This window comes from Sceloporus undulatus, chromosome 4, assembly GCF_019175285.1.
Source record: "Sceloporus undulatus isolate JIND9_A2432 ecotype Alabama chromosome 4, SceUnd_v1.1, whole genome shotgun sequence".
NCBI lineage: Eukaryota > Metazoa > Chordata > Lepidosauria > Squamata > Phrynosomatidae > Sceloporus > Sceloporus undulatus.
Genome location: NC_056525.1, coordinates 236,225,184 through 236,250,719, shown reverse-complemented (window position 1 = coordinate 236,250,719; position 25,536 = coordinate 236,225,184). Strand labels below are relative to the sequence as shown.

Sequence of the window (25,536 nt, the reverse complement as noted above, 5' to 3'; positions counted from 1 at the left end):
GGGCAGAAAATTGGCTTCTGAATCTACCAAGGTTGCCCACCCATGTTTTAGGGAGAGGAGAACTTCTCCAAAATTTTCTCAAGTATTAGATTTACAATTAGTAATGGCAGCAGAAAAGCTCCTTGATGACTTAAGCTTCAGTTGCCAACTTGACAGCCCTGATGCCATTTTACATCCTCCACATTTTTCCAGGCATAATGTTATTCTCTAGGGTGGAGGTGGAAAGATGGCCTCTGGAACAACAACAACAAAGGAAGAAGAATATTCAGACAATTCTGTAAAGCTACTTTCTTTCCTTTAGCTAGACTGAGAAAAAAGAAGAAAAAATATCCTTGGAATAATGGCTTCTGAGAAACTGCATCTCAACCACAACAACAACAAGCCCTCAAGAAGAGTTTATTTATTTATTTAAGAATTAAACTCTTGATTCTCAAAATTCTCTCTCCTTCCAGAATCTTACCTTGACTGCCTTGCTGGGAACAAGGCACGATGTAATTTTAAATGAAATGAAATAAATAATAAGGGACAACTGGCAACCCTATCTGGGAGGGATATCTAAGAGATTGTCCAGGCTGACCCTGTAACTTATTACATGTTAACAACAACCAGTGGTACACCTTTTTATTTTTGTTATCAATGTTGTATCTCATTGCAGTATGTTTTAAGTGATATGCTTCTTTCCTTTTCTGGTTATCGGCATTCTTGTGCAGTTCTATTACAGACAGATAAATACATGTCAAAACCAGATTGGATTAAGACCAGTGTTACTGTGTTTTTATTATAGCCATCATGATACAAACATTTATGTATCTGTTGAGGAGGAGTTGTTCCTGCTACATGTTCCACCCCAATACAGTTTGGCCAAAAGCCTGCAGAGCTTAAGGGATACCCATGAGTTTTAAGAGCATCAGAAGATCTATTTTCTGAGTCAGACATGAAGTGTTCATTAGGAATTACTGGAGTAAAAACACTCCCAGCAATTTAATGAGGGAAATGGCAATTCATAAGTAGAGAGGGACTATACATTTATGCCTTGTTCTTTTTCTTTGCTGTTTTTAGATGGTGTCTCCACCCATCAATCTCCACTACATAGGAAGGCTATTTCCTGTAATGCTGGCATATGTTTACATGTCCCTATCCAGTAGAAATGACTTATTGAATATCCCAGTCTTTTGCCAAAGGCAATATGTTCTTTTTGGTACGGAGACAATGAACACACCAACGGATGGAAGGCTTAATAAATTTATTAACTTAAGCAAGCAGATGTTACAAATAGAACTCCTATACCAAAAGTAAACAAGTCCTACAGAGCAAACCCACATCTCCATTCTTGCGTTGGGAGCCCTGGAAAGAAACAGTTGAGATACTCCAAGCCAATTGTGTAGCTCCTGTTCTGCACTGAGCAACATTGCAAGGGTTCTTATCTCTCCCTTCTCTATGTATTTCGCTTCTCCTTCAGTCTGTCACACGTGGCATTTGTTTCCAATTACCCTGTCCTGCATTTGTGGGTTCCTTCCTGCTTCTGGCAAGTGGGATGGTACCCCTTGAGGGCATCTAGACAAGGTGCCACCACCCACTGATTTTAACCCATGTGACCTAGTAGCTAAGTGGGAAGTTATTGTGGGTTCAACATGCACTTTCCACCTCTGACTCTGCAGAGGTTTTCTTCCCGTCACCCTTGTGGGAGAGGAGACCAAACAAGCATGTGAAAAAGTAGAAGCTTGTAAAGGAAGCTTTATTCTAAGCAGTAATCTAAAATGTAAAAGAGTATCTCTTACATGAAGGGCAGCCTCTTCAAGCATATTTAGAGTGATAAAGTTCAAGAACAGTCTTGGTCATGTTCAGCTAAGATCACAAATATAAACACTAATGCGTTTAGCTACACGTTTTGTCCTATGCTACTCACAATTGGATGCCCTTGGATCTTGGATGCCCCTGGGACAAGCTAGAAGTCTGGACTTCATGATCCAGCCTCAACCAAGTGTCCCTAGGTGTGGCAGACACCCAGCCTTCTTGTCTCTTTTTGTTCTTCTCATTTGCCTCATGGTCACTTGAGGCTTTTTTTACACCTTCTGCTGAGAATGATCTCAATGATTTGTGTTCTGCCCAAGTGGCCATCCTCTTTGTACAATTGTCTTTCATCATCGCCATGACACTGATCCCAATAAATGCAATTTAACAGTATTACCTCATTAACCTTTTTGTTACCTGGAAAGGGGACTATGTCCTTCAGCTGAGTTGTCTAAATAATGGGAGAGCCCATTATCACACACCCACACCAGTTTTTACTTTATCTATTCTAATGAGCTAATTAGCAGTAGCTGTTCTAATCACTAAGTTGCAGTGTTTACATTAACTGGACAAGGATGAATCACAACAAATAATTGATACTGATACCTCCCTTTCTTCCAAGGCAGTGCCAGCCATACCTTAAAGATAAACATAAGTAAGAATCGAAATTATACAAGGTTATTATTAGTCAAGGCCAATGTGAGAAAATAGCCCAAGTGGTTAGTATGGTGGGGAAAGTGACACATACCATTCTGATCTTCCTTTTACAAAGTTGTTCTGGTACAGGGACATAGCTAGGATTTTAGGAAGGGGGGGGGGGGTCCAGACTAAGTGCCACCATTATAATGGGTCTTGGGTGCAGCAGTGCAGCAACACACACCATTCATTTTTCTAATGGAAGGGGGGGGTCTGGACCCCAAGGAAACCCCCCCCCCTGGATACGTCCCTGTCTGGTATATTTCCAGTTTTCTTTGTTGCAGTCAGACTAGAGCCCATAATCCGAAAGAGAAGTAAACTCTACTGATGACTTGCCTCTTTCAAGGCAGTATTACTGGAAAGAAGAATGCATGTAGTCATGATCCAGGTGTAGTGGTATACTGAGCAATTTTGAAAGTCAGGGCCTTGTCTGCATGGGGGAAATAAAATGGCCTCCCTCCTATCCTCAAACCCTGGCTTTGGTGTGAACAGACCGGACAATGTCTGGCCTGGTTAGCACCAGAACCAGGGTATGTTGTTGTTGCTTTCAAGTCATTTCCAACTTATGACAATCCTAAGGTGAACCTATCATGGGGTTTTCTTGGCAAGTTTCTTTAGAGGAGGTTTTTCATTGCCATTCTCTGAGGCTGAGAGAGAGTGACTTGACCAAGGTCACCCAGTGGGTTTCCGTGGCTAAACCAGAATTCAAACCTTGATCTCCAGAGTCATAATCCAGCACTCAGAACACTACACCATGCTGGCTCAAATATCTGACAATATCACTAATAACACAATAAATATAAATAAACCTTTATAAATAATAATAATAATAATAATAATAATAATAATAATAATAATGTATTTGCACAACCACACAACAATTAACCATAATACACCCCTTCTAAAATGCATTAAAATGCATCACCAGTTGCTCCAGATCTTTCCAGAAGATCCAGAACCCTCCATTCCCATGCCAGGTAGCAGTTTGAAATGTTTGTTGCTCAGCTGATTGGTGCATCCATTGATGCCACCAGTCACTTCCTCTGGGGTCACAAGAAGGCACTGTGTCCCATGATCACCATTGGGCACCACATTCTGAGCTCAGAGCAAAGTGGCCTACTTGAGTGTGGTGGCGAACAATATTAATTTATTTTATTAAAATGTCTACATCCTTCCCTATATCACGAGATTGCAAGATGGCATACAGTGATATCCATACTGATCAATGGGCGCTGGCACTCTGCAAACCCTGCCTCAACTATGCTATGGGTGATATTGGAGGAGAGACAGTGATCCAACAATACCACTGATTCTCATTTTGTCATGAAGCCAGTTTAGAGTGATGGCAGATATTCATACTTTTAATGGGCTTTGGGGAAAGGAGCATGCTGCAAATACTCTCCGCGAAAAAGGATGTGTTTCATAGGGGTGAAAATCTTCACAAAATGCACACATCACTCAGGCACTTCTAGTTGCATAGCTGCTCTTCAGAAGCAGCAAGACATGCAGTGGTGAAATCATTGGTAGCTGTGGCTTTCAGGTCAATAGGGAATTGAATTTTTTTTTTAGGGTGCATCTCCACTGTAGAAATAATGTAGTTTAAAGCTAACTGCCATGGGCCCATCCTACAAAACACTGGGATTTGTACTGTTGTGAGGCACAACATATTTTGTAGCATCTTTTAGCAGAGAAGGCTAAAGACCTTGTAAACTAAAAATCTCTTTCCAAGGGATGGAGTTACAACACTTAAAGAGATGTCAAACTAGATGCACCCTCTGTCTGACCTTTAAAGAGTGTGTCACAGTTTCCAAACTCTGTCCTCAAATGACTTTAGCACCTTGGATAGCTCCTTTAAACCTCAAACTAAAACCCAAAATGGATTTACTACCCCACTGACATGGAAGTAACACTCATCCATTGCCTGCACTAACCTGCTGCCTGGTGGACATTATTCCATCATAGTTGTTGAAATTAACTATGAGTCTAACTGGCTTTTCTACATGCAATAGAGAATAGCCACCATCTTGTACTTCACCACAAGCTCCCAAAATCTCATGCCAGCCCTGACTGAACTCATGATCACAAGCTCCTGGAATTGGCATCACTTTCCTATGTCGCTTCATCACTGCATATTTCCTCACAGTGGACAGAAAAGTTATTAACTTCACAATATATATATATATATATATATATATATATACATTAAAAATGTTTAAATGTCATTAAAAAGTTTCAGTTCTATCATAATTCTCCTTAATGGCAGAAATTTCAGGCCTGGGCCCTCCGTCCTGAAATTGCATTTTCAAATAACCCTGTGCTTTAAGTCTCAAATTACCTAATTACCATATTTATTGGCAGATTCTGTTTTCTAATCCCTGATGACTTTGTCAGATATATTTATGTCTCCTTGCTTTTACTGCTTTACAAGGAAGACATATGAAACTCAGTAAGTGTTGTGGTTTAGAGACTGGGCAGGAATTTCCAGGATCACTTGATGGAGGGCACTGTTGCTCTCAAAACAACTGTACAAATTGACAATGTTCTGCCAAACTATCTGGAAAATAATGGCATATAAACAATTAATTGCACTTAAAAAAATAAAATAAAGCATGGCTATTGTTACATCTTATTTATCTGTTGGATTATTTACAGGATAATTTACCTTCTTTTAATATGATTGAAGAATTTTGGCTTAAATAGTACAGCAACAAAACAGCTACAACAGAACAAACATTTAAAAATACAATCCAAAAACAATAGTGAAAAGCAGGAGTAACAGCAGATCAGGCCTCAAACAACCTTTTCTGAAAAGAAAAGAAAAGAAAAGAAAAGAAAAGAAAAGAAGTTGATTGGATAAAAGCTGCTTTTACTGCTTGCTTGAAAGCATGCAGACATAGCATGGTGCCTCCATGTACCAAACTGTGGGAGCCACAACCAAAAAGACAATGGATGTGTAACTTAGAGTTATGCATCCATAAGTGATTTGAATTCACAGTCCCTACATATTCACAATTGTGACACTATTGCCACAATTGTAAAGGTTGCCCAGTTTTGCTTCACCAGAAAGCAGTCACTGTGAGCAATGAAGGTCTGTTCTCCTGGAGATTGGAATGGAGCATATTGCCATTTCCATTATCCTCCTGCCAGTGATTTCAGGTGCAAAGAGGAATTGCATCAGGGATCCTGCTTCTGATTGTTGCAATGCAGGTTGCTGGAGGAAAGCCAAGTGGAAATGTCAGTCTACTAAGCCTTGGTTGACAGGAGAACTGACAACCATTCCTCACAGAAGCTGCTGCCTGATAAAGCATGATCATGAGGGATTAGGGCAGGAGAACCTATTATATTTAACTAAGGACATGTCTACACTGATAGGAAAATTCAGCTTACCTTTAAGTTATTCTGATCTGCAGCAACCATAGAATTGTCTACATAATCACCACACACACTGATGCAAGTTTAGGAGAACTGTCCACACACAGTTTTCCCTTTCGAATACTGCTCAGTCTGCTAAATTCCAGCATGAGTGACCAGATGGCTGGGGACATTCCAGGCTTTTTTCTCCCTTCACCCTCCATGTCTGCAACGTACATATTTCTGAACTACTTTACACATCCTCACACCAATGTCACCATGTAGCTCAGTCCATGCAAGCATGCAAATATCTAAATTGTCCACTCAAAACTGGGATAAATCCCCACTTATTTTCTGAAGATTAAAGCCTCAAGGTAATGAAAAGGTCTAGATTCTCTTCATTCATTCTGTTCATCATTTGGACAGCTCAGTGTGAAAACTAGGTAAATGTTTTATTTGGCCTGTGTAGACATAGCCAGAGTAGCTATCTAGGATCTCAGCCCTTGTTGTTAGTGCCTATCTGCCACATCTCAGACAATGGAGGAGCCAAAAGAGGACTGAATTGGAACCCATTTTGTGGGCAATGCTTTTGTTGTTTAGGGCACTGGACAGAGACTGGAAGCAAGATAGCAATCAGTACTTCTGTTAAAAGATTAGGGTCAATGGCCTTGAATTGACTCTTCACTCCAGTCAAAAGCCGAAGGAGATATATTTCACACTACGCAGTTGTTGTTGTTGTTATGTTTATTTATTCAGGGACTCAAGACAGTTTACAAAACATTAATACCACTTACATACCAATTTGCCATGGCTGGATCCAACTGAATCCTGGGATTTGCAGTTTTGTGAATTCTCTACCAGTGAGCTCTAGTGCCACACCAAACTGCAAGTCTCAGGATTCCAGAAAATTCATGCATGGTAGTTAAAATGGTTCAACCATGGTAATTAGAGTAGTATTAGGGGTGTGATTTTTTTAAGCTAATTTCATTATTGAAGGAAGCAACAAGTAATTTCAGCGGTTATTTGCTTACTATGAGAAAGTCTTTGAGACCATTTGGCATCCTGAGAACTTTTGCTGTCTTGACTACACTCTAATGTGGCTTGATAACACGTGTCCAAGCTTTCATCTGTGAAATGTTGGAGGGTATGGAGACATTCTTGCATCTACATCTCCTGCATTCTTAATTTGTCTGTTGGTTAGTCCTAATGAAAGCAGACCCATTAAATCGTACTGAATGATGAGTCAACACATAGGGAAATCCAACTGACTCTACACTAGTCAGGACTAACAATAAAATTTAGTCCCATACCTGTGAGTGTAGCAGCCTAGCTTTCTGTTAAAAGCAAAATCTTAAAACTCCTAAGGTATGCCAAATGCATACTTTTGAAATATGTTTATATGAAGAGAAGCATGTAGCATTTAATGTCCTGCAAGCATTGCTTACTTGCATGAAATGGCATTTTTTTCATATCAAGCGAGCATCATTTCCTTGGAGCTGACTGTGGTAGGTCCTGCTTTATTTGTTAGTTACTGGACCAGAGTGAATTTGATTATGCCTTCGGGCTTCTAGCTAATTAGCCCCAGCTACATATACCCTCAGAGGTACATCACTATTTCCATTTAATAATGTGAAATCTGAAAAATTAAAAAATACCCTTCTGTCAATCTCTGAAGGAACTTTTGATTTATTCTTAAATATTTCATGGTTCAGGGCTGCGGAACCATGATCAGTCTTAGCAGCACAGGCATGGTTTGATCCAGGACTAATTACAATTAATAATGTATTTTCTATCATGAATATAAAACATTGGTTTCTCTTCTTTCACAATGCCAGCATGAACTGCAACAACACTACAGGGAAGTGCAGCAGTCATGGCATATCTTTACACACTCCAAAGACTCAAGTGGTAAAGATTTGGCTGGATTGTACCAATTCAGGATGGGGTGAGCAGCCTTGGGGAGAGGGGTTTGCATGTGTGCCTGTTGTCCCACAAAAAAGAGAAATAGGTTCACCCACACTGCAAACATGAATATATTCCACATGAAAAGTGTTTTTATAAGGGAGTGGTTAAATTACTCCAATACCCTAAAAGCACCAGATCAGATTCTGTCTGATCTTGGAAACTAAGCAGCAGTGGTTTTCATGTATGCATGTTGGTCTGCATGTATGCAGAAAGAGCTGCAAGGATGGGGGCAGAGTGTCTTGGTCTCCCTCCTGCTGCCTTGTTTGCCTGCTCCTCCCCACCAGCTGCCCACTGTGCTCCAGACCACTGCTAGGGAGAGTGTATTTGGCCTGCAGATGTCATGTTCAGGTCTGGTGTGACTGCCATGCCAGACTCTGAACAGAAGACATCCTTGGCCCCAGCAATGGCAGCTGCTGAAGGACACAGTGCTGTGGCCTCCAGAGGCCCCATGCAGGGACTGCCATGGGTGTCGAGGAAGCAAGAAAGGGAGGCATTGCCCTTTCTCACTTACCCAGCAGCTGTGCCAGTTCCACTGGGTGTACCACTCTATTAAGTGTGTGGTGTCATTCAGTGTAGTGTCACCTGGTGTCACTTGGGTTTCACCTGTTGCAGCCACAATCCCACACTCACCTGGTACATCTCTGCTAAGCACCACAGCCTTTGTCAGTATGGAGATCACTGACAAATACTAGATGCTATAGCTCATTTTTCAGAGGAAAGAACTGGCAAAGCAACCTCTGAATATACTTTACCCATCCCCTTTCCTCAAATTGAACAGCTCAAGAAAAGTGGATGGCCTGTCCCCGGAGCTGACACTGCCATGACCTTTATCTGCAGGAGCCCTGTGGACAGGACCCTAAGGGTTTTCTTGGCAAGCTCCTTCAGAAAGGGTTTGCCATTGCCATCCTCTGAGGCTGAGAGAGAGTGGCTTGAACATCAGGGGGCAAAAAAAAAAAAAAAACCAACCCTCAGAAAAACATTCTACATGTTTTTTAGACTCCTGGTGGCCCAGGGAGAGAGAATCACAACATGGCTCTGGGATGATGCATGTGGCCCACAGACCACACTTTGCCCACTCCAAATATTCCTGATAAATTTTTATACTTTTTGTAGAAACATAGACCATTGTCTTGTCCTACTGCTTTATTAATTTTTATTGTCCTGCTGCTTTGTTTTCTTCAAGCAGAATGATTTAGCAAATGCAGATATCAGTCACAGAACTAACCAACAGCAATTCCCTTGCACCCACCAATGCTTGCTGGAGCATTGTCCTCTGGTGGGTTCTTGCCAGCCTTGCAAACTTTTCCTCATCCCTGGGCGAACCAGTTGTTCTTTTGAGCCAGTCTGCTTTGAAATTCACCACAATGTAAAATTCCCTTGGTTATCTTAAGCCACGTAAGCTTGACTCTCATCTCTTTAACTTCTAAATTGTTTTGTCGGACTCCAGGAAACAAAAGACTCATAAAAGAAAAATACCCAGGAGAGCATATCCTAAGGAGGTGGATGCAGGCTTTGTTCTTGAATAATAATCAGCTTCTAATATACAGCAATAATTTCCCGGAGTGTTTACCCAGAGCTAAGGGTGTTTAATTTCCCTCTGATTTTATGAGCCATTGGCTTTGATATTAAGCCAATCAGATAACTGTCAATCATGGTTTGAAAAAGGCAACCAAAAGGAAAGCATGAAAGTATTGTTGAAACGTTCAGGTTGTTTGTTTTGTTTTTTGTTTGGAAATGTACTCTTTTACAAAATGGTGTTTTATGTGCTGTTCTCTTCAAGAGAACCTACTGTGTAAATCACTCAGTACGTTTTCACTGAGCTGGAAAAGGAAATTGACATCAGAGCAAGAACAATGGTTGGGACTTGGCCAATTTTCCGTCAAGAGAGAAGCTACAGGTAAATGTTGTTACACTGAGGAAACAAACCAGTAAACATATGCTCAGCTCTAAATCTCCCTTAAATGTGTCCCATGCATTTTCAGGAATATTTAAATTGCTTGGGATCTTTCAAGCAGTGGTCCCCAATCTTGAATCTCTGGCTGTTGTTGGATTAGAAAGCCCATTTTCCTCAGACAACCATGGTCAGTGGTTGAGGTTTTGAGGCACTGTAATCCCACATCTCAAGGTCAGGAATACAACTGATCTCATCTGATCTTGGAAATTAAGGATCTTATAGCAATAAAAAATAAGCCACTTTACCTCTTCCAGCTTGAATTCAGGATCTGGGATGCCCCCAAATGTTATCATACCTAAATCATCACCTACCTAGCTGGGATGCTGCCAGCTAATACATCCTGGGTTGAAGCCTCATTCAGCTGGCCATTTTTTTTAAGTCAGAAGCTCCCTGACTTTGAAAAAGTGCTGGCTGAGTGATGCTTCGACCCAGAATGCATCCAGGCAGTGGCATCCCAACTAGATGGGTGCCGATTTAGGGATAATAATGTTCGGGGGCATCCCAGATCCTGAATTCAAGCTGGAAGAGGTAAGCCATCTTCTTTGTTAAATGCAATAAGCTCCTGCAAGGTCAGGCCTGGTTAGTACTTGGATGGGAGGAATCACAGGTTCTAACTCACTGTTTTCCTGTGCTGACCACTTCTTCCTGGGACTCTGTGTCCTGGAATAGGGGATGCAAGGAAGCCCAAGCCCCCTAAACTAGACTAGAAGAACTGAGATTACTCCTCTGCCAAAAAAAAAAAGGGGGCACTTAGATTCCAATGTAGTAGGAAGAAATTCCTGACGGTAAGAGCTGTTTGACAGTGGTACACACTGCTTTGTAATCTGGTGGAGTCTCCCTCTTTGGAGGTTTTTAAACAAAGGCTGGGTGGCCATCTTGTCAGGAGTGCTTTCTTTATGTCTTTCGGCATGTCAGGCAGTTGGACTGGATGGTCCTTGAGGTCTCTTCCCTCCTAGGATTCTGTTATTTAATATCCCTCTTGAATTGTGTGCCCAGAACTGGACACAATATTCCAGGTGAGGTCTGACCAAAGCAGAATAGAGTTGTACTAGTATGTCCCTCAATCTAGACACTATACTCCTATTGATGTAGCCTAGAGTCATATTACTGCTTCATCATAATATTGACTCATGTTTAGCTTGTAGTCTTGGAGATTATAGCACAAACCTTTTTATAAGGGTCCACACCATGAAATAGGGGAGGGTTTTGAGTGGAGGTGATCTTATGCAGACTATATTAAAAGGAAAAGCTTTCCAGCCCTTGTAGGGGACATCCTTTATCATAAGGGATACCTGAGTAAGGGCCATATTTTCTGGCCTGGAAATGAGGGACATCCCTTGTAATAAAGGAGAGCAGGCAACCCTAGTCGTAGAGTGCATCTGCACTGTAGAAATAATGCAGTTTGACCCCACTTGAAGTGCTTTAGCTCCATCCTATTGAATCCTGGGGTTTATAGTTTTACAAGGTCTTTAGCCTTTTCTGCCAAAGAGTGCTGATGCCTCACAAAACTACAAATCTCAGGATTCTGTATGGTGGAGCCATAGCAGTTAGTAGTGCCAAATTGCATTATTTCTGTAGTGTAGATGCACCCCTAGTTATCAGGATTTTAAAAAAATCTAAGTTATTTTCTGTGACTTCCGTGTACCAGCTCTAACATTTTACTCTCACCCTTGAGTGGGCTTCTTTTGAATTCCAAGATGCATAGGGACAATATGTTTCCTCTTAATGTCCTCCTCTTAAAACGTTGTCATTGTTGATTTATACTGCTATAATATATCAGGAGGCATATTTGAAGAGGCACCTCTCCCCATATATCTCTGCTTTCAGACTGAGATCTGATGGAAGGATTCTCCTCTGTGTCCCACCAAGGATAGACAATACAATGGTGGTGGAGATGGGAGAGGGCCTTCTCATCTGTGGCACCCCATTTATAGAATGCCCTGGAAGCCTCTCTGGAGTCATCCTTTTAAGCAAGAGGTCAAGTTATGGCTTTCTATTAAAGCCTTGGGGCCTAGTTTACTTCTCAGCATGTACATGATTTTGAGAGCATCTTGATTTCAGTAAGACCTTTGACAAGATCCCCAATGATATCCATGCAAAAAGTTATTAAAATATGGCCTGGACAATCCAATGGTTAGGGAGCTGGATATGTTCAGCCTGGTGAAGAGAAGGTTAAGAGGTGATATGATAGCCCTGTTTAAGTGTTCGAAAGGGTGTCACATTGAGGATGGAGAAAACTTGTTTTCTGCTACTCCAGGTACTAGAACACAGAACAATGGATGCAAGCTACAAGAAAAAATATTCTATCTCAACATTAGGAGGAACGTCCTGACAGTAAGAGCTGTTTGACAGTGGAACACAATCTCTCAAAGTGTAGTGGAGTCTCCTTCTTTGGAGGTCTTTAAGCAGAGGCTGGATGGCCATCTGTGAGGGATGCTTTGATTGTGAGTTACTGCATGACAGAATGGGGGTGGACTGGATGGCTGTTGTGGTCTCTTCCAGTTCTATGATTCTATGAAATGTATGTGCTATGTACAATAAGTTAATTTTACAGAGGAAATAAATGGCTAAATTAAGTGAAATCAATACTTCCATTTGGTATTTAGCAGGAACACAAACTGCTTAATAGCTGCTTCTTGACTATTAACCCTGCCCATCATGAAGTTCAACTGTTCCTTGTTGATGTTTTGAAAACACTAGCATGGACTGTTAGTGGCCTACCAAAATTTCAGGTAGGAATCTTTCCCAGTCCCCTCCCCCCTAGAAAGTTGCATGCTGGAACTTTCTGCATGCAAAGCAAATCTTCACACTGTCAGTTCCACATAGTGGTCTTTAATTGTATTTATTTCTTGAAATCCAAACATTTTGACTCCAACACATTTTTAAAAAAGAAAAGGATCAAAATGCCACAAATTTTCTCTAGAATTACTTTTCACTCTTCAGTATACATTAATGGAACAGATGGCTGGTTGATGATTGTGAAGCCTATGTTTCCTAGAAAATTTGATCTCAAACATTGATAATTGTGTAATGCACTCTCTCCATGTTTTTCTCGACTTCTCTCTTTGTACTAGCACTGCATGTGGTGTTTTATAAATAACATGAGGCATGCACATCAAGTCAGCTAATATTTATTTCCTGATATTTGTTAAAATATTCAGCTATCGTTCAAAAGAAATATTGGCTTACTGTGACAGTCTGAAGCTTAAGATAAACTGTAGCAATTCTGACAGTGTAGTTATGAACTTCTGCTCCCCAATTCTGCATAATTTTTTCAGCTATGATGCTGAGAAAGGAGACATGATTTTTTTTACATTGAAGATCTCTGCAAAACCACGTCCTCATCATATTGGCCTGATACAGGGAAGGAGACCCAAGAAGGTATATAAATACATATATCACAACCTGGATAAGGAATTCCTATAGGAAATAGATTTACATTCAGATGTCCCTTGAGGGATACAGTGGGAAAATTTTGAAGTGCAGGTGCTAATCCTAATTATACCCTCCAGGAGAGTCCATAGATTTAGAGAGCTGTGTTGAGCCTTTCAACAGGTCAGTTCTGGTAGAGTTCAGCACCACCAAGTCCAGCCTAATTCTCCTTGAAATTGCTTGAATTAACCCAGCAGTCAATGTACTGAACCATCTAACAAATGCATCAGATAATGTAGATAGATAAAACTCAAGATTACAGTTCCAATATCTCTCCAATAAAATCAGAAACCCAACAGATATTACCTAAGGAGAGGAAAATTTGAGCCGCATCTTCACTATACTTTAAAATGTAGCTACAGTTTCTGTGATAAACTCACATGCATCAGGAACAGCAGGGGCAGAACATAATAAAAATGATGATTTTATTGTTCAAGATTGTAAAAAAAATGCAAAAGAAAAGAAAAGGAGCCATTGAAATTCTCTTGGCAACTTACTTTGTTAGAACCAGGGATTACAGCACTGTAAATATTTGGGGAGACATAGAGTAAGAAGGTACCAAGTCACTCTTTGTGCAACGGCTTTCTGCAGATAGAGCAACAAATCCCTCGCATAACCCCAATCTCATTCCATTATCCTCCTTTCCAGAACTCCTGTGTAACTACACTAGTAGTTCTCTGAACCACAAAGACATAATCCACTGCATGAGTTGTTCATTCTGAGTTGTTCATTCTGATCCCATCCATTTTCTCCCACAAAGAACTACACATTTTTAAATTAAAAAATATTTATATAGATCTCAAACTAGATTAGCACCACTGAAGGCAACACTCCAGTGATGAAGCTACATGATGGGAAAGGACTGGTTACCAGGCAATTCCTCCTGTTGGGTGTGACATTGCCGTGTATAGATCCCACCGGTGACCAGAATTTTTAAAAAATAATTTGTTCAGTTACTTTTTTGACCATTCTCTCTTCTCTGAAAGCTGAAGCTTTGAGGAGCAAGAAGCAGTTTGATCTGAGTGCTCTGCAGGATGGGTGAGTTGGCCTCCTGGTCTGGATTTGTTCTTTGGGGCAGAAGTTCTCCATTTCTAGTTTAGGAATCTGAAAATGGAAACAAATATCTAGTGCTATTGTGGCTTTAGAGCCCATTTATTGTTGTTGTGTGCCTTCAAGTTGTTTCCAACTTTTGATGACCTTAAAATGACCGTAGCATGGGATTTTCAAGGGTTGAGAGTATGTTACTCCCCCAAGGTCACCCAGTGGGTTTCTGTGACTGAATCAAACCCTGATCTTTGTTTAATTTTTTAAAAATGTGTTTGTACTTTTAAAATGCTTTTGTCTTGCTTTTAATTTGTATTGCTTTAAATTTGTTGTTAGCCACCTTGAGTCCCTGTATCGGGAGAAATGAGGGATATAAAGTACATGCATACATACATTTTGGGGGTATGAAAATGCCAGGAAATAAGTGAGGGGGGGTCTTTTTGCTATGTTATTCTTCTCAGTGTGGTTTATTCGATGTCAGGAAATCATTTCCTCAGCCAGAAAGCAAATAATACTGAACAGTCTTTTGGTCCCCAGTCATGTGGACTGTTGTCACATGAGGTCCAACTCTAGTAAAACAAACTGATCAGGGCACTGACAACTTGGCAAGGCACATTTGACGTAGCAATGCAGACTGTGGGAAGTGAGCCAGGGAGACAAAAACTGTGATGAATGCAATCCAAGCAAGGTGAGTTGTTCCTTGAAATTTCACAACCGAGCCATCTGTACTCATTTCTGCTTTGATGCCTGCTTAAAGGGTAGCATTTAACAGAGTTGCTGTCAATGCCTGTTTTACTTGCTGAGACAGCGCACACCGAGATGACAGAAGTGGTGCCGGGACATTGAATCCCACATGCTACAATTAATACAGACTCTGCAGATGCTCATGAAAGCATTTCAGTCTCAAACCATCCAATTTTATCCTGTTTAGAATTAGCTTTTCTTCTTTTACCAATAGGGGAAAGATGTTTTAAAAGTTGCAGTATGTCTAATCCCCTTTCTTTCAGCCTCTAAAAAACAAAAACTGCACAGAGAGATTTGGAGAGGTTTATGCATAATGCTCCCCATTGTGGGATATCCTCAGAATTTCAAATGGTCTGTTGGAGGGGTTCTCCTCTATGCCCACCAGTGGAAGCCATACATTGTACAATAACACGGGAGAAGGACTTCTCTGCTGTGTCACCTACTTATCAGATACTCTTTCTCTCTCCCTTCGGAGGCCTAACTGTCATTAATGCTGGTCTCATTCTAGTACAATGTCAAAACATAAGGGTCTTTTTAAATCAAAGCCTTTTGGACTTAACTGAATTCATCCAATTTGCACATAGGCTATGTTGTTGTTGTTGTTGTTGTTGTTGTCAAGTCACTTCTGACTTATGGCAACCCTATTACGGGGTTTTCTTGGCAAAATCTGTTCAGAGGAGGTTTGCCATTGCCATTCCCTGAGGCTGAGAGCATCTGACTCACTCAAGATCATCCAGGGGTTTTCATGGCTGAGCTTGGTACTGAACCCTGGTTTCCAGGGTAGTAGTCTGATTTCTGGCTTTTATCTACTCAAGGACCCATTAATTTGCCGTTTTGGCTGTTCACAGTATCCTCACCTCTTTTTTCCAGCACCACAAATGGGTTGATTTTCCTTTTATCTGCTTTCTCTGCTACCCAGATCTCTGGGGAATATGTTATCAAGTATGGTTTTATATAAAATTTTGGGTGCCATGCGATCTGAATCTATGACCCCTGACTGACCCCATCGCTAGCTGCCATTACCCTAAGAGTGAGCTGACCACGTAGCCAGCAGCCTTACTAGGCATGGTCACAGGAAAAAAGGTAGATTCTAAACCTTTCAGCAAGCAGTTTTGGGAGTTGCCATACTAGTTTCGCAAGCTGCCCAAAGCAGGAGGACAATAGCAGTAGCTCCCTCCTTGATGAGCCAGTGATTAGCTTAACGGCTCAGCCATCAAGATATTTGTCCCCTCCTGAAAAGTGCCAGACCTCTTCTTTGTGTATCCAGATAAAGATAAAGTCATCAAGCCTTTGTTCGCCAGGCTGCCATAGCCTGAGGTTATGTTTAGGGGTATAAAAGGACCCCACTTCCAGCCCTCCAGTGGGCTTGTTGAGCTTTGACTTGCTTGTAGAGCATCTCGCTCCGAGCTTGAGTTCCTGGAGCCTCATGCTCTGCTGAAATCACTTGAGCGAAACCAAGCTCACTGTCATTCGGGCCTCTAGTTAGCTTTGTCCGCCAGAACTCAGCTCCTAACCACCGCGGTTGCCGCTTCCCTTTTGTTCCTGCAGCCGTGTCTCACAATCCACCATCCCTCGCATCTGTCGCTTTGGAGAAGACTCCTAAGGTAAATATCCCAACGGTGCCTCTATCCTTTCTCCTTTACTCCCAAACTCACCCCTCCCTTACTTTAGCATTGAGTGTGTGTGTGTGTGTGTGTGTGTGTGATCCCTTTGTTGTGTGGGTTTAATAAATGTTTTATATTTTAATTGCACCTCATTGGCATCCAAGTCTCTGTTTCTTGGGGTTGGACTAGACGACCTCTGGTATACACATAGGGACATGACCCCGCTGCGTGCGTTGTTAGGACACGCCTCTCGTAATATTTGAGCTAATTAAATTCCCCTAATTCTATCCTTCCTAACAAATAGAATGGCTTGGATGATTCTAACTTTAGTGTTCAGTTGTATATCTTTATTCTTTATGATCCTGTCTCATTCCTTTATAGCTGCCCCTTCTATTCCTGGTCTTCTTCTGATTTACTGGTTGTAGTCTCCATTCTGATCAATGTTTGATCCAAGGTATGGGAACTCTTTATTTCAATTTCTTCATTGTCTGGGTTGAATTTATGTAGTTTCTCTGTGGTCATTATTTTGGCTTTCTTTTATGTTCAGCAACAAGCATGCCTTTTCACTTTCTTTCTTGAGCTTCCTTACAAAATGTTTCAAGTCTGTGATATCTTACACTTGTAGCAGGGTGTCATCCACATGTCTTAGATTGTTGATGTTCATTCCTCCTATCTTCACTCCTCCTTCTTCTGAGTCTAACCCTGCTTTTCTTATGATATTCTCTGCATGCAAGTTCCAAAAATGCTAAGATTCTATAGTTTGAAGAACAGGAGGAGGAGTGGGGGGACAGATAGATACACATTCTCATTTATTGTTGTAGATAGTATTTAAACCCCACTATACAGCTGGAAAGGCTTCCAGAGCAGTTTCCATATACAGAAGAGGAAGGGGATGAGGAGGGGAGAGGAAAACAAAAACCACATGTTTTTAACATATTGGTGTTCCTCAGCTGGGTGGAAGGGCTGCTGGATGACAGTCACCAACAGAAAAAATGAATGGGGCTTGTCTCTTAGGAGAACTGATGGTGGATCTGTCCTTCTGCTATCCCTCTTGCACTGCCTAGTGAAGTGTCTCTTAAATCCAACAATAGTTCCATAAATTGCTTCTAGGGTAATCATGTTGTTACTAGTTTTGTCTAGCTTCCTGTGGTGCTTTGATATACTTTACACTGAAATTAACCACATGCTCTGGAAAGCAATGCATATTTGATTGTAAATAATTCATTTTAGCATATGGTTGGCCTGAATTTTGGAAATGCATTTTGAGTGCATCTATGCTGGCACTGAGCTCAGGAGCTGAAAGGATGCTCAGTGAAAATTCAAAGCCAAGGATGTAGGTAAGCCCCCAATTCATGCTCTCAAATGCTATGTTGCATGGCTGAAGCTCAAAATAGAAACCTGAATGGACACACCATCAACATTTGCGAGCTGCTCTGCTCTAATCCCATAAAGAAGGATTGAGAAAGGAAACACATATTCCAGCAATGCTTTTGTTTCCTAAATCCCCAAAAAGTTTTCAGTTTCATTTCAAGTTTGCCACTAAATCAAGCAAAGGTTCTAAGCAAAACTGGAGAGTCTTGTTTGCATTCAAGGAGTTTTTAAGGAAGCAGGAAGAGTTTAGATCCACTAGTGCAATGGGACTTGCTTACTCTCCTTCTACTACTGGAAGCAGGTCTTGGCCATCCTGTGGTTCCTAGACATTGTTGTTGTTGTTGTTAAGTGTCCCCCTTTTTACAACAACTGAAATAAGCTGAGGACAAAGGGGAAAAGTGGGAAGAGAAGAGAGACAAACTGGGACCTTTTCACATCAGCTAAAAAGTGAGATGACAGAGGATTAATCAGGACAGTTGTAGGGTACATACAAAGCAATTTCAAATGCCAAAGGCCATGCTGAACAACACCCTTTTACCGATCTACCTCAAGCTCAAAAGAATTAGAGCAAACCTAACTTCCCTTGGCAATGAGTTCCACAGTCAGGGAGTTGCTACAGAGAAAGTCCTGTCACATGTGCACATCATTGTCATTGTGAGTTTGTGAGGTGTCGATACAACAGAGCATTCACTGAGAATGTTAAATTTAGGTTGACTCACATGGGGTGAATTTTTAAAAAGTTTTGGACAGGCCCATATGGGAGCAGCTGTTTAAAAAGAAAACATACGTTCTTCTTCTTCTTTTGCAAAATTTCATACAATTGAAAATATAGTACAGGTTGAGTCTCCCTTCTCTGAAATGCTTCAGACCAAAAATGTTTTGAGTTTTTCAGATTTTGGAATATTTGCATACATATATAATTAAATATCTTGAAGATTGGACACAAGCCTAAACTTGAAATTCATTTATGTTTCATATACACCTTATATACATAGCCTGAAAGTGATTTTATACACAATATTTTTTTAAAAAAAATTTGCATGAAATAAAGTGTACATTGAACCATCAGAAAGCAAAGGTGTCACTATTTCAACCACCTATGTGGACAATTAAGGATTTTGGAATATTTCGGATTTTGGAATTCCAGATAAAGGAGAGTCAACCCGTATATGCAATGTTATGGAAAGGTAAGGCCAATGTCAAGATGCTGATGCTGAAGTAAGCTTTATTATAGTTGGTCACTTTCTGCTTGGCTGTTAATAAAAATAAAATTAGAGGAGACATTCTTGCACATTAAATGAAGATCTCGATGGATGAACCCTGAATACTTAGGCACATTATGCAATGTACTGGCATCAGGAACAATAAGTGAAAATGATGTGCAAATGCAGCATCACCCTTGTTCACACTAAAAAAATCTGAACAGCAAGGGCCTTTGAAAAGACGAACCCACAGTACAGTAATTCAAGATGACTTGCCTTCTCAAAAGAGGCTGCCATGCTTTTGCATTGAGTTTTCACAAAATTTTCAGCACCTCCTTGTAGTTTATTATTCTCAACACACCAACCCTCATCACCTCATATTTGGATTATTTTTAACCTCCCCCCCCCCCAACCATTCTTTTGCTGTCTCTGCTCCTGCATTTCAACAATGAGCTCTCTAAATACAAAAAAAGCCTTGTCAGTGAGAGGAGAAAATCGTTTTGAAAACAACTTGCCTTAATGCTTTCCTTTTTCTTTGTCTCCTCTTCTTCAGTTGCGTTTATCTTTAGCACCACCTGCTTTTCTACACCCCATTCTTACCAATGTTTCTGTCACAGTTGTTAGATCAGGGCTAGGTATTTTGTGCCCTGCCAAGGCCAGTTTTGCAGCACTTTCCATGCATGGTACAAAGTGTTTGTTATTACCTTTAAAGCTCTACATGGTTTAAAAGGTCCAAGTTACCCACAGGATCGCCTTCTTCCATACTACCCACCCTGTACACCCAGGTCCTCTGGGAAATGTTTGCTCCACCTAGCCAGGACTAAACTGGCAGCAGTTTCCCAAAGGACTTTTTTGTTTGCTGCCCCCAGACTGTGGAATGACCTGCTGGGAGAGATTCAACAGCTGAAGATGCTGATAGCATTTTAAAAAGCACTACATACACATCTCTTCTAGCCAGTGGTGTTACTGACTCAGATGTCATGTGGTTGGGGGGGGGGCAAGGGTTCCAGGGCACTGCCTCACCTTGCTCCCAGTAACCGGTTTACTTGTGAGTAAACTGGTGCCTGGCAGGGAAGAGGTGCTCTGGGCACTCTCTCTTCCCTGCCCAGCACCATTTTACTCAGGAGTAAACCAGAGCCTGGCAGGAAGGGAAGTGCTCTGGGCATCTTTCTTCCCTGCCAGGTGCTGGCTTACTCGCGAGTAAAATGGCATGTAGTAGGGAGGGGGGATGCACCCAGTGCGGTTTGCACCCCCTAGTAATACCACTGCTTCTGGCAAACCTACCCAGTCAATTTTACATCATGATTTTTTAATTGGTGTATTTTAAAGACTGTATTATATGAGTGTATTTTCATGATTTTATAGTATTGTATTTTAACTGTTGGTTTTATGTGTTTACTTTTTAAATTGTATTTTGTATTTTATCATTGTACCCCACCTTGAGGAGGGAAAGAAATAAACAATATTATTAATGTCACAGTTACAGCCACAAGGTTGTGAGTTTGATCTCAGCCAGGAGCTCCAAGGTCCACTCAGCCTTGCATCCTTCTGTGGGTGACTAAAATGAGTACTCCACTTGTTGGGGGCATTTGGCTTACACATTGTAAACTACTTAGAGAGCGCTTAAGTGCATTGATAAGCCGTATAGAAGTGTACTTGCTATATTGCTATATATTGCTGCTGCTGTTGATGTTGTTGTTGTTAACCACTTTCAGATTCCCTGGACTGTCATTTTATTAGCAAAAAAAAGGGGGGGGGGGGGGGGGGCTGCCAGTCTGTCAAGGATTTGCAGGGGAGGAAAGAAACAGTTGTACTCAGTGGGCACACATTTAGTGCCAGTCCCTAGTGCATTGGTAAAATATAATAATTGCCATCACCCCCACAGCCTTAGAAGCACTGGCCTAAGCCATAAAGCTTTTCCATTTGTTCTATAGATTTATTTTGATTTTCCTAAATAGCTTTTGCTTTCGTTGTAACAGAAATTTCAGGAAACTTAAAAATCTAGGCCTGGCATAGCAATGATTGACAAGAGGACCTAGTAGATTGAAAATCCATAAGTTTATTTCCAATTGTCGACAAAGGAAAACATTGAACTCAGTGGAATTCAAGTTCCAAAAAGCTGAGGCCCCCAAACAAGACAAAATGGCTCTTTTTATATTATTGAAGACAAAGAAGCTTCTTCAATACACCTGATTGGTTAATTACAATTTAAACATACAGAATTCTTACAATCAGAACAGAAATACATGCATACATTAAAACTGCATCATCACTCCTTACCCCCTCCTTTAGGAATTTAGTAGCTTCCTTCTAACCTTGTTTCTGAATATCAACAATGTATCCTTATCTTAAATTGTGTATATTACGTCTAATTCTGTTGGTGCCAGCTTCTTACGGGTCATGATGCTCTTTTTACTCCTTTGCTCTAATTTTTTCTAAACTCCAAGCCTCTATTTTAAAAACTATCTCTCTGGCTGACAAAGGTGACTCCATCGTTCTATAGCTTTCTATTTCAACAAGGAATTTCCACTACATCGTTAAGGGTTTTTTCTTGCCATTCAGGTACTCCGACACTCAACCGAACTGCTTGCCAACTTGGTATCCTTAATCTGTTTTCACTGTAATGTAGAAAAATGGTTTGAACTTTAGATTGTAGGACATATAAGTACATGTGGGACATGTAAGTATAAAGCAGAGCTGTTGTAATAGAATCGTAGCACTGGAAGAGGCCACAAGAAGCATCTTGTCCAGCTCCCTGCAATGCAGGAATACATAGCTAAAGCACCCCTGAAATATGCCCATCCAACCTTGTTTTCAAGACCTCCAAAGAAGGAGAGTCCACCATGCTCCTGGGACAGCAGCCCTACATCTGTGGGATAGATTGTAAATCTCCTCCAAGATCAAAACCACCTCTTCTCCATATGCCCATGAAAATATCCGTGTTTCTAATGTCTTTGATGTTGGTAGGATTTAGTATTGTTTTCTCAATTGATGGCCTTTCTGTTCAAAATGGGCTGGAGGGAAATTTGGCCCACTGCAAAAATGCCAAATCCTCATTGTCCAGGTGTGATTTTTTGCGATATTACTATTGCAATATGCTGCTCTTGAAATGTTTGTGTGCATTAGAGCTGTAAATCTCTGCTTATTTCATTCTTATTTCATTCTTTGTTATTTCAGGGAAGAATGAAGCACTTCAAAAAGTACATGTGGGACACTGTATTATGGAATTCTAAGCTGCTTTTATTGTGTTATTTGACTGTATGTTGGATTTTTGAATTGTATTTTTTGTAATAATATGGAGGTTTGTTTGGGTACTTTTGTATTATGTAATTGTTGTACACCGCCATGATCATAGGAATGGCGGTATATAAATGAAATAAATAATAATAATAATAATTCTGTCCCTGATGGATGATAATAGTTTTGCACAATTTTCATGATTGTTCTGATTTCAGAATATTTTGTGGAAAATGTGTTGTAGTTTTGCACCAAAATGTACAGAAACAGCACCTCTCCCCCTCTCCCAATATACTGTAAACACTTGTGGGTTTCTTCCCATTTTTTTGGCACAAAAATCTTGGAGAAGGTTTAAGCAAGTTTTGTTGTTTGTGTGAAAAAAATTTCACTTCTCCTGGAATGTGAAAAATCTTGCAACAGTTCACCATTTTCTTGATGCACCAAGATACTCTTTCTCACTGTGAATTAGTGGGCATTACTTGTATCCATTATCCTTCTCAACAGTTTCCCTGTTTGTGCTTCTCGCTTTTGACATCACAGTAACTATATGTTCACTGTGCCATAAATTATCTGCCATGCCTACTTGCTTGGCAAAAAGCTCGTGATATTTAGCCCGGAGAAAAAAGGGTTAAGAGGTGACATGATAGCCCTGTTTAAATATTTGAAGGGATGTCATATTGAGGAGGGAGTGTGACTTGCCCAGGATCACTCAGTGGAGCCATGGCTAATGGAGGGCCTGTACAGACAGGCCAAAATAAAGCTGATACGGGTCACTTTGGAGGTATGCTGTTTAAATGACACATGCATCTTAAGAAGCCAGAAGCTGTACCAAAGCTGCACTCCAGTCCTTAGGTTTCTGGCCTCTTAGGACACATGCAGCATTTAAACACCATACCTCCGAAGTGACCCGAAGCAGTTTCAACCTCTGGTCTCCAGTGTCATAGTCCAATGCGGAAACCACTACACTATGCTGGCTCCCACTATATGGAGAATATTGTGATGAATTATTCATGTTCTCCTGCAGCAGGAAGAAAACTATGGAAATCATTTATCCTTGTACATGAGGTTGAAATAGTCAAGGATTTACAGCTCCCGCTGAAGTAGGCAGCCAAAGGCAAACATGTACATGAGGAACTACCTGTTTTTCCTGGCCCACAGCTGTGTGAGATGCAACACCAGGACAGAGCAGACACAGTAATCCCAGGAATGCCATCTTGGCCTGGAAGGAACAAGGAAGAAGAAGCTTGGTCTGGGCCTGTTGTTATTGAAATACCAAGAGGAAGTGGATGGTTGCTATCCAGCATTGACAATTTCCAGGGAATTCCCTGGAATCTGGGGAATTTAATGAATTTCTTTCTGGGGATTTTGACTGAATATTCTGGTAAATATTGGGAAATTTTGGGGTTTTTGGATTTTGCTAAAACATTCCAGGGGATATATTCGAGGCTTGTTGGCAACACTGCTGCTATCACCACCAACCACTCTTCAGATGTGGGGAGGGGGGGACATGACTTGCAGCTTTCTAGCTCTCCATAACCTGTGGCAATGTTCACCTAGCTCTATGGCAGAACCAGGCCTGCACTCATAAACCACCAGCAAAATTAAAATATACCTTTAAATTACAGTATCACATGCACACCCGGAATGTACAGTTGGCCCTTTGCATATGTGGGGGTTCCGTTCCAGACCTCCCCCCCCCCCAAGGATAACAACAAACATGGGACCTCAAGATAGGATCAGTTTGGAGGAGCTGAGTACAGATTGGTAACTAATCCATCTGAAGGAAGAAGGTTAAGATAAGAAAAGACATCTGTATGTATATCGCACTGTAGTCAAACTGTGGAATTTGCTACTGCAAGATGTAATGCTAGCTGCCAGCTTGGGTGCCTTTAAAGGGGCATTAGATCAATTTGTGGAGACACCCTATCAATGCCCATTTGTTTTAATTGCTATATATTACTTACAGTATCTGAAGTGTAGTGGGACCAGGGCTCACAGGGTTGAAGTTCCAGAACTTTTTGATTAGCAGAGACTAAGACATTATCTCTCCCACATGCTACACACACACATGGACTCCTTTGCACCTTGCTAAAATCTCCATAAAAGCTGAAGGAAAAATTGATTTCCCAGCAAGAAAGTATGGCTGTGAAAGCTGGACAGTGATGGAAGCTGAAAGGAAGAAAATTAGCTCCTTTGAAATATAGTAGTGTTGGAGAAGTGTTCTATGGATACCGTGGACTGCTAAAAAGACAAACAAATGGGTCCTAGAGCAAATCAAGCCTGAACTCTCCCTAGAAACCAAGATGTCCAAACTGAGACTTTTATATTTTGGCAATATCAGAAGAAGCTGCCTCCCTGAGTCTGCAAGATCTGAGCAGGACTGTTGACAATAGGGTGACTTGGAGGTCTCTCATTCATGGGGTTGCCATAAGTTAGGGTTGCCATAAGTTAAAGTGAACCTGAAGAAAGTCAAAAACAAAAAAAGTATTGTTATGAGTGATTCCCATTGTAATCTAAAGTTTCTAGTGTGTTTTTGGCAAGACCCATTAGTTTTACAGATGCTCTTAATGGAGATAAAATAGTGCTGAGAAACAGTTTATATTGTTATATCAATATAGCTTCCTGCATTTTTTTTGGACTCTCCTTAAGGACAGTGCTGTAAGGATGGGGGTCTCCACATTAAAATTACAGCTTCACCATAGATAGAGGCAGTCTGCTTTTCAGGAGACATCTGGCTGGCTATCCTAGGGTAAAGGCAGGATTTGGCAAGCCTTTGGTCTATTCCAACAGAGATTTTATTAGGTTTTCCAGCTGCTATTGATAGGGAGATGAATGGTCTTTGTTTCTGTTAATATGGCATAGAAAGTGAGGATTCAAATATGCAACCACCACCACTACCTGCAGCCTGCATAATACAGTCCAGGGGCTAATCTACACGCAAGTGTATTATACAAATTGCTATTTTTCACACATTTGCATTGACACTTGACTTTACTTTCCTGCACAAATTTGCACGTATTCATCCTCACTCTGCCAAAAATGTGCAGCCATGTAAATCCATGTGAATCTATGGAAAGCAGATAGGTAGCCACACATTCAATAACGTGCATCCTCTCTGGAATATTCACAGATGCTCTGTTCAAAA

General features: G+C 40.9%; 1 long non-coding RNA gene across 2 annotated transcripts; it reads left to right on the top strand.

The window, feature by feature from the left end:
• The first annotated feature begins 14,115 nt into the window (after positions 1 to 14,115).
• On the top strand, positions 14,116 to 23,023 carry LOC121929287. Of its 2 annotated transcripts, none has more exons than XR_006103641.1 (4): positions 14,116 to 14,227; positions 16,526 to 16,581; positions 16,963 to 17,035; positions 22,332 to 23,023. It is a non-coding gene; the product is annotated as an uncharacterized LOC121929287 (long non-coding RNA). The 2 variants fall into 2 exon arrangements; XR_006103642.1 differs by lacking the exon at positions 14,116 to 14,227 and adding an exon at positions 14,836 to 14,921.
• Positions 23,024 to 25,536: the final 2,513 nt, after the last annotated feature.